Source organism: Anser anser (assembly GCF_964211835.1).
Source record: "Anser anser genome assembly, chromosome: 1".
In the NCBI taxonomy this organism is placed as follows: Eukaryota; Metazoa; Chordata; class Aves; order Anseriformes; family Anatidae; genus Anser; species Anser anser.
In genome coordinates, this window is record NC_139720.1 from 193,329,421 (window position 1) to 193,343,858 (window position 14,438).

General features: G+C 46.2%; 1 protein-coding gene across 4 annotated transcripts in view; it reads left to right on the top strand.

The window, feature by feature from the left end:
• LATS2 (large tumor suppressor kinase 2) overlaps positions 1-14,438 on the top strand; it is a 47,244-nt gene that overhangs the window by 6,267 nt on the left and 26,539 nt on the right. The window lies entirely within an intron of this gene.

The following is a 14,438-nucleotide window of genomic DNA, read 5'->3' on the forward strand; positions in this document are numbered from 1 at the left end:
TACAGACGTTGATTAGGGCTGCTTCTGTTCCAGAGTTTATGCTATGGGAGATGATCAGAGCCAGAGTAGATCGCAGATCCAGTGAAAACTGCGGCAGTACACCTAAACACTTCCTGGCCCCGCGAAACAAGCCGCTGTGGTGAATAATTCAGCTGGTGGAACTGAGGATTTTCTCTGTCATCTTAAGCGTGCCATGAAAGCAGTGTTTTTCAGAACTCTACCCTCTAAATTTCCCTAGCCGTTTGGGATGAGAACACTCCCCGTGCGTATGAGCCAAGGTTAAATGAGCACAGCTGGATTCTGGATTGGAAATGTACATTTGGTAGGTTACAAGGACAAATCGTTCACACACAGAACAAGCTTGTTGGACTGAAATCTTGGAAAGCTTGTTGAGCACACTGCAGCGCGGAGACGTCAAGCCAATGCATAAAACAGAGATACCTGAGCACCTGCTAAAATGTCTCGCTATTGAGCATGGTGTAATGCGCTGTACGTGTAACACTTTTAATATCTTTAGCTGTTTTGCCTTGAATATTGCTAGAATGGTATTAAATCTTACAGAAAACGAGCACAGTTCTGATGTGGAGATTTCTGCAACCTCCTTAAATTTGGTTTTGCGTTTTTCCATCTTTCCTCACTGACTGTGATTCTTCCATCCTTGCCTTTAGCTTGCTTCCTTAGCTGTGACTTGTTGCTTGGAAATGGAGTTAGTGGGGCCATCCCTCAGGTGTACTTTGAGTTCGAGCCGAAGCATAAGCAGGATCATATTTGGCTGGAGTCCAGACAGGGATTCCAAAACTGGAGCCTGGTGGCTAAAAGAGCTCTGTTTCCTCCTGCGGGTCCAGGCCGTGTGAAGCTTGGCTGTCTTGGAGGGCTGTGAATGAATGAATGGAGCTTCTTGAGTTGGTGTGAACGGGGTCTGGCCCTGGGGATGGCGTGGGGTAGGGTGACAGGCTCGATTACTGCCTCCAGATTCTTCCTTTCCTCCTGGTGCCAGAGCTGTTTTGAATTAGCTGCTGAGCTGTTGCAGAGCATGATGTGGAATAAATTCATCAGCCGTCCCAAGCTCCCTCGTCCCTGCTTGTGAACTGAAACTTGTAAATCCCTACTGTGGGGACATCTCCAGTCCAGCAGGCAGCCAACGGGTCTCTGGCTGAACAGAGTCAGATCAACCTCGGGTCCTTTGAGGGTGGTTTTAGTCCCCTCTGGGCCAGTGGGTGCCGTGCCAGGACCCGCTTGTTTGTTGGGTTTCTGGAAGGGTGGAGGGGAGCAGTGGCAAGGAGGAAGGAGAATAAACTGTAGGGAATGGGAAAAATATACTTGAATTTGTTACTCTTAGGAGCCCTGCTCACCTAGCATACCTCCAGTTAGCTTTCCAACTGCAGTCACTGGGTGTACTGCAAGAGATGCTCTCAGGTAACATGAAGGCAGGGTTTATAGCTCCCCGTTCCGCCCAAGGACTCGGGGTTGTGCCTGTTGGGAGGGGAAGGTGCAGAGGGAGAAAGGATTAAGATCAATTTGAAATTGGCTTAATTAAAGAAAAAGGAAACATCATAATGTTTTACTACTTTCCTCGCTCTCTATGAAAGACTCACGCAGACAGGAAATCGGTTACGGGCTGGCTGGTAAACTTAACAAGGGTATAAAATGCAGGGTAATTCACAAAGTAAATACAGAACTCTTGTGTCTTTCACTTACAGTCATCAGAGATGTTACACGTGCAGACAGACTGTTAAACTGATCAGGGAGCCACAAGTGTCCTTTTAAGTGGCCCGGGTGCCTTCACGAAGCCTTATTTTCAGCCATTGTGTAGCTTGTGACTTTGTGGTGACATCTGGCCCCAAAGACTTAACAGGGACTTGGCTGCTGACCTGAAAGGACCCCGAATGGCACCCTTTCTTTTTTAATTACAAAGAGACAAAATCGCACACGTAATTAGTCATAGTTGTTCTCAAATGGAGCAACTTGCCCGTTGTTTGCTGAAGTCATCTTTTCAACAGTAATTATTTAGCGAGTTTCAATCAAAAATAATTAGCGCGGCATAAATTGTTTTGAAACTCATCGAACATGACTGCAAAAGGCCCGACCTTATTTGTTGCAAAAGCTGGAAGCCAAAAGCACTGCTGATGCGCTGTTCTTTAGTAAATATAGCTCCTTGGCCTCGACGGCGTGACAAGGAGGCAGCGGGGCGCGGGGTGTCCGTCCTGCGGGCTGCAGAACCGCTGCGATCACCTGGGGCAGCTGGATGGGGTGTGGAGCGTGGCGGTAACTGCAGCTGCTGCTGTGCGCAGGGTTTTCCTGATGAATAGATGCAATTGAGTGTGTGATCCGCGGCATTCCACCAACCTGAATGGGCTGCACTGTACTTACTGTACTTCCTCCGAGCACAAACAGCCGCCAACACTGTGATTTCGTGTGGGCTGCAGCAGTCCTAGATGAACTGAGGCACGTTATACACTTGTCTCTTCCTCAAGCAAACCCTTTCTCTGAGCGGTGGTGGGCTTTCTGGATGAAGATCTCCAGGCAGCTATTTTTAACAAACAAGGATGTTTTAGGATTTTCTTATAGGCTGCATATCTCCAGTAATGTGCAGCATTACACCCTGAACGACAGTGAGAACGTGAGGCATGGAAGTCCTCATGCTTCACTTTTTCTAGAGGCTTTTTGAAATAACTCTGTAATAAAACATGTACACCCCACCTGTGCCAGTATCAGCACATTCCTAAGGGGAAGCTCTGTCCTCTGGGCACTAATTACAGGGTCTTTCAAAGAACTGGAATGGTGTTTGTGGCTACTGTAATATATAAGAATATCAAGCTGACCATCTTGTTGTCTGTGTTACATTAAATTCTTGGAACTCAGCTTGTAGAAGTATGTGGGTTTTTTTTCTTCTCGCATTCCAGGATTCCTTTGGTCTCCTTATCAGGGATTGCATCCTTCTTGTTTAACCCATTTGGCAAGGATTCCACCTGGCTTTGTGAACTGCACTTGACTTGGGGAAACTTTTGGGATGGGGAATGCAACATTTATCTCCATTAGAACAAATATTTGTGCTCCTTTAAGTGAGGGAAATTCTCCTGTTGCAAACGAAGCTCCAGCAGAAAGCATTCTTGTTACGCACGTGGAATTGGTGTTCTGGTTTTTCTTTTCTATATGGGGTTTTATGTCCTACATATTCTCATATAATCCATGTGGTATCCAGCAGCGTGTTAACGAGTAGTATGACTTGAGTCTTTTTATCCAATCCTTGGAGCAACGAGAGGAAGCAGACGAAGCACCGTATTCTGGTTTTGTACAGTGTTACAAACTGTTCCTGCCTGGAGTTCTGCTTGTAGTAAAGTATCTTGTGCCATATATTCCCTAAAGAGGGCAAGGCTAGGAAATACAGTCTGCCTTCAAGGTCAGCAAATCTTGTGATAGTCCTTAGCAAAGGGGGGGGAATTAATTTAATAACATTAGCCTGTCCCATGGCAAAATTGTCTCCTGCTTGGATGAACTTTACCTGTGTGAGAGCTCTGCTTGCTCAGTTACATACCAGAACCTCCGGGATGAACACCTTAGTCATCTTCTGTGTGTTTTGGGTGAGATTGAGTTGTTAATGAAAAATGACTGAAGAATGAGCTAGTAGAAGATTACCTGGATTATTTTGTGGGGCATGTGTCAAAGGTGGCAACAGAGTCATCTCGAGGTATTTTGCAGGCCAGGAAGGAGTAAGTATTTTTGGGTTATGAGAAAAAAAGGGCCTCCAAATGAGGGCACTCACTGCTGAATGCAGGGGGAGAATTTTATTTTAGCAGCTGAAGTAGATTTCATAATTGAGGCCAGTAGTCTCTGGTGTGCTCTTTTACTACCCTCATTCGAAGGTAGGTTGTTCCCTCTGTCTTCTCTCTGCTAGCTATGTCAAGAGCTCATTTCATAACCTTCTCCTTTAATTTTTCTTCTATTTCTTTTTTTAATTTCTGAGAAGTTTCTGGTATCTTGCAGTATTCTTCCATCAAGGCCTGTAAAGGGATGTGTTTTCCTATCCATTTGCCTGAAGTTGGACACTTAAGTAATTTCAGCTTTTAGCTGCTTCAGGGAAAAAAAGTGAGTCATGGCTTTCCAGGGGCTGAAAGCAGGAGGCAGGGATTGCTTTTGAGCTGATACCTGCTGACATTTCTCTCTCTCCTATACCATTTCTGTTGTCTCCAGCCTTCCCGTGCTGCTGTTACTTCTTGATGCTCCTGCCTTAGTGAACATACTTAAATCCTCTAAGTGTTACAAGGCAGTTCCTGCAATGTATTTAGGAAAGGTGCTCTGTGGATCTCTTGTGTGCAAGCGTGACTTAGTCCTGCAGAAGGGAAATGAAGAATTTTGTCTCTCCTCCTGAATTTTCATGGTGGAAGAAGTGTTCTTTAGCAGTAGTAGGTGATTGCTTCTTTTTGCGATGAAATGTAGTTTCTTGGCAGCTGGACACTAACATGGCACTGAACAAGACTGCAGGAAATTTTAAATTCTGCCCTTTATTCTTGCTGGTCTCCTTTCTTCTTTAGCAAACTACACCAAATAAATTGGGACATCCTTGTAGGGCTGTTTGAAATGACAGAACAGGAATCAGATGCCAGATTTCAACTGTAGGTCCGTATGAATCCTGAGTTATATTAAACTGAACTAATTCTTCCTGTCAGATAATAATTCTAGAAGCTTGGGGTGAGTAGAACAGTAAAGTTTTGTATAGCTGTAGCAGGGTACAGGGTTAGCTTGTATTTATGGAAATGTAATTGCTAGGAAAAGGGCAAGCAATGAATCTTTTTAATAAAAAAGGAAATGGCTTCATCACTGTCAGTAGAAATTCCGCATAAGCATTAAGCTCAGTCTCTGAATAGAAAAGCCCTTGTGGCCAAAAGTAAAGGTTGCCATTAGTGTAACAGGAAGCTGCTATCACAATAGTATTAGGGTGTAACTGTTCCTTTCACAGGTTTTGTCACTCTCAGCCGAAATCTCTGCTGTCATTTTCAGCGTCTGAGAGTAACCAGTGTGATTTTATTCCGAGCCTGAAAAATAACATCTCTGCACGTGTGTTTTTAAAAATAAAAATGGGAAGAAGATTTTAAACTTGGAGAGGGATGGCAGTAGGAAGGCCTAATGCAAAGGCCTTTGCACGCTGCAATCCTTGTTAGAGGTAAGCTAAGGGGTTCATTATGGAAACTCATTTAATTCTAGCTCCCTCAACTAAATTATTTTTTTTGATAGTTGCTAAACTAAATAAGTTTATTTTAAAGCTGCAAATTGAATATCAGTGGAAAGCAAATAAGTCTCTGGCTGCTTCTCATGTGGTATATGCCAGTAGCATGGAGCATTTTTCTAAAGCACGGCTGAATATACATAGAGCAACTTAAAATTGCAATTCTCCTCGCCCTGTTCCCCCCTCCCTTTTTTTTTTTCTGTATCCACAGGAAAAATATTTTGCAGACACTTTGAAGTTATTTGATCAGCAGAACTGAAACCAGGTTAACTCTTAGTTAAAGGGGAAATTTCATCGATATGCTGTGTAGAAATGGTAATACTGTTGCCATATTCAGTTGCATAAGATAATCTAGTACATTAAAAGGGACTAAACTACTTTTTTCCTGTATTTTGTTTATAAAATACAATTACCTGATCTTGGTATGCTTGCCCAAGGGCAGAACGAAGTTACTGTGACTCTACACTTTCTGAAAACATGGTATGTTACAACTGCATGTCGATCTTCTTGCAATACTCAAGATGCTGACCAAATTCTTACCAGGGCGCTGCTGGAAGGACAAGCAGTGAGCGGTATGGCTGTGCGCAGGAGGCAGGGGCTGAGAGTCACACCGCTGCTGCTCTGAAGGTGGGCGAGCTGCGTGGCGCAGCAGCAGCAGAGCTGGTTTGCTGTATGGTCGGTCCCATCGCTCTCCAGCAGACCATAGCTTGGTGGTGCTTCCTTGGGCACGGAGCTCAGTTCCTGCTGAGTGACTGGCGCGGTGGTGAGCTCTGTGCCCTGCCTGCCTCTTCGCCACCCCATAACACTCCGTAAATCCGGCTGCAGCCTAAATATCCCTTGTTCCTTGGGTGCTGGCTGTCTCTGCGACTTGCAAATGCACATATGCAGTGCTACCTAAAGTAATAAGGAGAGAGGAAAGGGACCTTCAAGCTGTGCTTACTTGGTGATGGCAGCTGCTGTTTTTCTTACTTATTGGGTACGCCCATTAGGTATGCTTTCTACACATCAGCTGCTGGCCACCAAAATACTGACGCTCCTGGAATATTTTGACTTCCCATTACGCGGCAGCTGAGGTGCCTTCCCTGATACACCTTGCCTCTGCCGAGGTGGTTCTGTTGACAATGAAGTGGTGGAGTCACCGTCCCTGGTGGTGTTCAAGGAAAGGTTGGACGTGGTGCTTAGGGACATGGTTTAGTGGGTGACATTGGTGGTAGGGGGATGGTTGGACCAGATGATCTTGGAGGGCTCTTCCAACCTTAATGATTCTGTGGTCTTGATGGGGTCACCCAGCTATGGTTGCAGTGCAGCAAAACTGATTTAGTTCCCATGATGTTGTCCTGCCACCCAGATTGTCACTGGCAGTTGATCAGAAACTGTTGTCGTATACAAGTTGGTATGCAGAAATCAGATTTCACCCAAGAGATGCATGTGTTTGTATATGCATTATGACAACTGCAGTGTCTGGATGGTACCAGCTGTTAACAAAGAACTTAATCCGTAGGATTTGTCACTGCTCTGAATGTTTCTTTTTCAGTCTGATTAAATAAGATACTGATGTTTGAGGCTGTGTGCTGCTTCCCTGCAGCGCAAGAGATGGACCGTCCCTGGTTAGAAACTTGTACTCTTCATTTTAACTGAATCCAAGCAATTAAAAATAGTTCCCCAGGAGGGAAAGGAAGGAGAGAACAGGAGAGGATATGAAAATAGTTTTTGCTAAATTATTTCTAGGTCAGTTGTGCTTCAGAAGGCTGAAGCCGAAGAGCACTGCCTACCAGTTACTTTGAGTCAGGTAACAGCTGTGGCAGGACAGCCTGTGGAGGTGCTGCCTTGCCTTTAGTTGTTACTGGCCTGTGTATATATGAAATTGTTGCTGCAACGGATCATTCTCTATGCATTTAGAGAAGAATGAATGCAACATGTGGAAAAACATCAAAATTTAAATGTAGATTGCTTAAATGACTGAGCATCTTGCAACTGTTACCCATACCCTTCGTTCTTTTATTGCATGATTTGTAAATAAGTCATTTCATCAGAAACACGCAGATAGTGTATCACTCCTTACACATATAAAATGCTAGAAAGGAGGCTACTGGTACTAAGTGACAATATGGTTAAGTTCCTACCCTTCAAATAGATGGACTTTAGGACAAAGAGCAGTGTAAAATTACTGCTATGGAAGTGTTTATATGGCTAGGTTTGGGTTTTTATCCACTGCTTATGAATTGATGCACATCTGCTGATTTCAGAACAAAAAAATGTGGGTATGGGCTCAGATCATTGTTGCTGCTGCTCTGCAGCTTCCTTCTCTTGGTTTTGTTCTTCCACTGTGTGAAATGCTGAATATCTTCAAGGCTGTTCAATTCTGTACCTTCCTCTACCGGTTGTTCTGCTGCATTGTTTTTGCTCGACTGGTTTGAATAGCTAATATTCAAGACCTCCCTCATAATCTTCCCCATATGCCTCTGGATACACCAAATTAATTACACTTTTATACTTCTGAAGTATTAGGAATGAACTCTTCTCTAAAAGAAGACTTCAACTTTTTTAAGATTTTATGTGGCATCTTAAACAATTGTAGATGCAACTGGACTGTGACAGTATGTCCCATGTCTTCATTTCTGCATCTTCTCTTCCATTTGGTGTCATAGCCTATGCTTAAACTAGACACAGTTACTCCAATCATTCTCTGTTCCTGCCAGATGTCAGCCTAATAACGGTGTGTAATCCCATCAATTAATGTGGCTGAAACTTTGGGCGTACTAATACAGGCAGGGTATCTTGGTTTACTAAAATAAGTCTTTGTCGCAGTTAATAAATCTGAGCGAAGACCAGTCCAGTCTGTACTGAGCTGTTTTTATCCTGGCGCCACGTAGCTACTAAATAATGTGTATTCCACCTGGCTGAAGCCTGTTTTTGGGTTGCAGAGCTCATTTTCTTCACAGTGCCTTCAGATGATCTCCTGATTGCCTGTGTGATGTTTGCTGTCCAGAAGCAGGAGCGACCAGCTGCCTGGGTGCTGGAGCAGGGCTGAATTCTTTTCTTTCAAGCACTCTAGCCATTGCTACATCAAGTGCTTGCTTGAAGATGTGCTCTGAAGAACCAGTGAAACAAGTCTATGGTGTCGCAGTCATGCACATGGTGGGGAAACAATGATGGTGCCGTGCCCAGCAGCACAACTCAAAGACCTGCAGCACAGAAGACATAAGTGGGCAAAAATCATCAGTTTGTTATAGGGCACGCGGAGAGCCAGTTCCCCATGCTACAAAAGCAGGACCTCACAGGGGAATGCCAACAAACTCAAAAGCAAGCCACAAGAATTCCCTTTTGCATTGGTTTCCACCCCCCTCCACCCCCATCGCTGTTTATTGAGAATGGAACCTTCAGGGTTTTGAGCCACATGAAAGCAGCCTAGGAAAAGTATTCCTCAGTGCTGCTTTGGTGCTGTAAAGCCTTCTGTAACCCATCGGTTCCACTTTTCCAGGAACTTCCATGCAGCACGTCAGTGTTAGGAGCAGCTGGAGGTTGAGAACCTGCTGTTGCAGGTCCCGTTCTGTATTTGCAGGAGTTCAGGGTCACTGTCACTGTGTCACTGTCACCTCCTGGGCCTGGACCACCTCCTTCAGGAGGAGAAGGACACTCGGAGCCGCAGCACACAGGCTGTGCACAGCTCTGGTGCCGGAGGTAGCGCTGCCTTCTGGATTCCTGGGAAGGTCAGAACGTCCTGCTGCCTGCTCAGCATCTCCAGGAATGCTATTTTGGGCAATTAGCAGCCCTTCGTGCTTTACAGAAACAGAAGAATACCATTAAGGGACATTTTCTTTCCATCCCCTCATGGAGGGGAGCGGCTGTGCCCCCGAGCAGGCCGCTGCTTGCCGAGTGTGAACTCGGTTGTCCCCTGCCTGCCTGGGCCAAACAGCTACAGCTGGAGCATTAGCACCATGTCGAGGGGAGGCCAGTTATGTTGCTTCCAGCTGAGCATAAAATTTCGTTCCTTTCCTCTGTCCTCCAGCCTTGGAACAGGACCATGGCTCACCACGAGACAAAACCCCAAGTCAGCCTGCCAAGGTGCCACCAACCTTCCTCGTACACAGGTTCTCGAGGTTGTGAGTTTGGGAGAACCCCTGCCACTAGACCCCAGTTCTGAATTGTTTCTCCACTTTCACATGGAAAGTTCTGTGGTTTCCCAGTCTGGGAAGAGCCTTGGTGGAACTAATTCTTAATCCCTATTATTTTTTTTTTTTACTTCTTTTTTGACACTATGAGACCGTGGCAGCTAATGGCTAGAGGAGCTCTTACTGCTGAGGAGGAAAGCGATGACTGGCACCAGCAAGGGCAGAGGGGAAGCACAGTAAGGACGATGCCCCTGCTAAAAAATAAGAAGCAGGATCTGGCTGGGTGAGCAGCACGATGTTTGGTGCTCATGGGGAGGAGGGCAGTCGGGTCACAGGGCTGCTAGCACCAGGCTCAGCCATCCGTAGCAAACTGGTTTTAACTGAAGGGGTGTTAATCCTGATGAAATACCTACCTGCCTTGAAAATTGGATGCAGTTCTTAAGGGTGAAAATCCTAATTGTGCCTGCTGAGGTCCTCCTTTGGTTTCTCAGCACCCAAGCTGTCCGCACAGCCGAAGCTGCTGTGTGTTTGGTGTGGAGGGACCAGCAGCCTGAGCCAGGGAGAGGCAGAGGCATCTTCCCCCGCCTGCCCAGCCCGTTGGGTTTAAAGGCTCCGGGTTGCTCCCTATTTCCCTCTGTTTGGTGGTTTTTTGTGCGCTCGCTGTCTAAAGTCAGGCTTAACCACTCATCCTGCCCACGTGCTCAGCTCTCAAGGCTTAATTGCTTTTTGTAATTGCGGGTAACTCCCTCCTCTATTCCAAACATCTCGCTCCCGTGCTTGTTGCAGTGGCTGTTCTCGCTTTGGGGAAAATAAAGGATTTGCTTTTCATGTAAAAATAGCCTTATTATTTCCATGCGCAAGTAGCAATTGGGGCAGGCGTGTTTCCAGCTCCACGTGGAGATGGGGCTGGAGAGCGAAACCCTCTGTTCCAAAAATGGGCTGGAACCAGTGGCAGATCTGGATGTGCTGAGCAAACCGAACTGGCTTGGAGAGAAGTGGGATCCCTTTTTTGGGTGCAATCTGCTGGTATTCCTCCACTGGGGAGGGGCACCGAGCACCGACATAACGAACGCCTCGCTCTGTTGAGTGCTTAGGTTAGTTTCACGTTTTTCTCATAATCATCTTTTTTCAGTAATAGTGGGCAAGTTTTTTTTAATAAAAGGTTAAAAAGGAAAATTTCTCAGGGCATAGTCTTGAAAACGCAGCTGAGCATCGTGCCTGTAACTGTCGGCGCTCAGAGTATCTGAGAGGAGGGGATGCTTGCAGGAGCAGGCTGTATTATTCCACAAACTTGTGCTCGGTTGGGTACTGAGTAAATAAACAGGCAACGTGCAAATCTTGGATAATGTTGCTCTGTGCTTGTTTAGATAGTCCAGCTGCACTTTGGATTTTGTTCTCGGCGCTAGCTGTCTTCTGAGTCCCGCCTGGCCTGCTGCCATCAATTTCTTGGTTTATGTGAATGCGATAGAAATCTTTTTCATCTTCGTGTTGCGCTAGTTCATGTTTTTACTTCCTCCAGTTGTATTTTAGAGGTATGTTTAACGCTTTTAAAAACCATCGAGCTCAAATTTTCCCTTTATCTTCACAAAAGTCACCACAGCAGTCAGAAAAAAAGCCCAGAAAGGGAATTACAGGCACCATTAAAAATGTTCCTTCAGAGCAGAAAAGCAGATTTAACATGAATTAAAAACTCAGCTCTGTTTCAGAGTTGCAAAAGCTCTTTTATTCACCAGAGAACTGTTAAAGCTAGTCATTTTTGGCATAGTATCGGTCAGGGAAGCGTGACAAAGTGCAGTGGAATGCACCGAGCTGCGATCCAGCTCGTAGTGGTATACGACTGGAGCGTATGGAGCATTGCAGGAAGCGCTGGGGGGGCGGGGAGGCCTTTGCATTTCTTCAGCTACTGAGGAGCTGCGTTCTCCTCCCTCAACCCCCACCTGCAACAACAGGGGGTCCCTCGGATGCTGTGGGACAGAAGACAAAAGGTGAGAAGTCTGCACAAGCGGAGTTGTTGTGCCTTGAGCTGGGAAAGCTGGGAAGAGAAACGTGTCGGGGACTGCAGATCAACTGCACCTATCCAGACTGGGGCTGCGTCCCCAGCCCCACTGCGCTGGAAGATTCTTGTGCTCCAGTGCCGTCTTCTTGGAAATCAGTAGTGAAATCCCCATCGATTTCCTCGGGCCAGAGCCTTGCTTCTTACTTGGAGCAGTGAGAGTCCTCCCATTCCACCAGTACACGCATACCAAGTCTGTTTAATTGGAGTTAGGTTTTGGTACAGATTTTAGCCTTACATGGAAATCTGTTCAAATTCATCTGCTATCTGTAGCTCAGATTTCAGATTACACAGTTAATTACCAGCTGTAGCTATGTTTAATAACCAGTTAAGATATTTCTCTCTTCTGAAGCGTTCTGCTATTTTCCCTCTTTAAATTTTGATGTTGATGCCCACAGAGTTTTTCAAGCACTTGTAATGATGTATGAGAACGTGATGGTACCTCTCCTGGCTGGCCAGGATCTTTGCTTTAAGACCTGCATGTTAGAAATTGGGGAAAGTTTGGTGTGGTACCGCTCACGTTACCCACGTAAATGGCTAACAGGAGTTTGCCTTCACCTACGGTTTCACGTTTGCAACACAGAGAAAATAAAAGGTGATGATTTTTAGTGTGTTTTTATTGTTCTGCGTGGATATCTCTGCCATTCTACTCAGCACTCTTGAAGTGGAGAGCTTGAGGATGTTTTGAGAACATGGGTAAATGTGTGGAGCAGGAGTAATAGGGAATAAAGTAACAAATAGTGAATAGGGAAAAAAAAAGTAGCTGGTGGGATGTCCCCACTGAGTGCTTTGTTTGTGAGGGAATGCAGAAGTTGGTGGGCAGATGGATCACTTGGATGTGAGCACTGTAACTCTGATTTAAAGCTCCTGTGGCATTTATAGCACAGATCCTGCCTAAAATGTAGGTGTCAGGTTGTTACAGGAAGGGATGGGGCGTGCGTGGAACTAGTGTGACTGTGTTACTGCTTTCTTTGCAGGGCGCTCCTTCACGTGGACTGTTCAACGTTTCAGATATTGCGTATTCTGCAGTATAAATCCTGCAAGTTTTAGTTGTAGGAGAAATTGCCTAAATTCAGGTTTCCCCAGGTGCGCCTGTATTTGTATGTGCATGCATATTCCAAGCTCGCTTATCCGTGGCTTCTGCGGTTGGTCTCTGAAGGCGGTGGCAGTTACTGAAAAGCTTGATTCACAGTGAACTGTTATCTCGGTGATTTTAAGAGGTGGTGGATGCCTTGAAGAAAAGGAGCAGGCAGTCGCAATGCTAATTGCGAGAGGTGAGTGCTGACCTTGGAAGGAAAGTGTCGTCTCGGGCTCTGCTGTTCGGGGATCAGAAATCTGTCATCCTGCGCCTTGCAGCGTCAGCCGCCGCAGCACACACAGAGGCAGGAGCCCACAGTAAGACACGTGGTGGAAGTGAGGAAAGTGCATTTCTCTGGGGCTGTACAGATCACTCCAGGATTTGGAGCTGATTGTGTTTTGATGTCTGAGTTCACACACCGACCAGAGACCACCTCCCTGTGTCCCTGCTGTGGGTGCTAAGCTTTGGTTGGGACTTGGCGTGCTCCGGGAGTGTGAGCGCAGCTCTTTCCTTGAACCCGCAGTGCGGGGTGATGCAGCACCTGCTTAGCAGTGCATGGCAGCACACACACAGGCTGGAAAGCAGCAGGAATGCTGCCTCCACCCAACTCTCCTCGGGGAAATTGAGGGATCTGGGACCTGATCACCTAACCAGGCGCAAATCCTTACCTTTGGGAGCTCTGTAGAACACGTGCATGGAGAACCTTGTTCCTTGTTCTTAAGAACAAGTTCATAAGTTCTTCCTCTTTCTTGAGGAAGAAACGTGGTTACTTGTCTCTAACTCGTTTCTTAAGGCGTGTCCCATAAGGATCTCTGCAGAAACATAGCTGCCTCTGAACAGCATTCATGCACCTGAGCGTGTGCTGCTCTAATAATAATGAAGCCTGGAAAACAATCACCGTTTGTCTTCCTATCGCATGGCGTGGGTTGAGAGCGTTGGAAAACGGGTCCCCTAAAAGTTTGAGCGCAAGATTGAAAGAGGGAGGTGGAGAACATCTGGCCACTGCCAGGGTTATTGGTAAGCAAAGGTGTCAGCACCAAGCTTCTGGCTGGAAGGAGCTGTTTGTTTGTGGGCTTGAGCCTTCTCAGACTTGAGCTGTGGAGGAAGGATAAGGGGAGTCATGTCCTCTGCTCGTCTTTCCTCCATCTCTTTCCTTTCAGTTTAACAGAATCAAATTCAGACCTCTTTAGAGTTCAAAACACTGTATTTTCCTAAGAAATAGAGTTGTTATGGAATAGGTCCAATATCTTCCAGAGTCAGTGCTGCAGGGTTTTTATTGGCTTGATACAGTGAGGTTTTTTTCCTTCCTCCTGTGGTTTAAAATCGTCTAACGTGTTGATTTATATCCTGTCGTGTAAGACTGTTTCCCCTTGGCTATATCTTTTTCAGATGATCAAATGTAGTTTTGAGAAATGCCCTGTTGTTACCTTGAAATATTAGGTGATAACTGCACGGCTAAGAGAGGGATTAGCTTGTTAAACCTAACATGACACCGACACACAAAATACTGCAATTAAGAACTTTCTTAAGGCAACAGAGAAGGGGGAAAAAAAGAAAGTCTCATGGTCTGAGGTACCAGGAGCTTATCCGTTTGGCAGCTGTGAAGGAAGGAGAGGAGCCCCTGGGCTGGGGCCCTGGCAGAGCTGCCCTTGGGTGCTGCCGGAGCCGCTGCTCTTCTGCTCCATCCTCCCCAGCTGGTTCCCGTGAGCTGTGCTGGCAGTGTGTCACAGAGCTGAGTGGGGACTGCTCGGGGGAACCAGTCCAGGTTACAAATAACGTTTTGGGTTCGGTGGGAGAGACGTGAGCACAACTGGGGGGAAGGCAGGGGGCTTAGAAGGAGTAGGGAAGCTGAGAGCTGCCTTCCTTGGCTGTCAACCACCATCAGAAGAGATGGTGAGAGCAGCTCAGCCTGTGCTCACGTGTTCTCCTCTTTCCAGCTGTGCTCCCCAGATGCCTCTGCTTCGTGCTGCC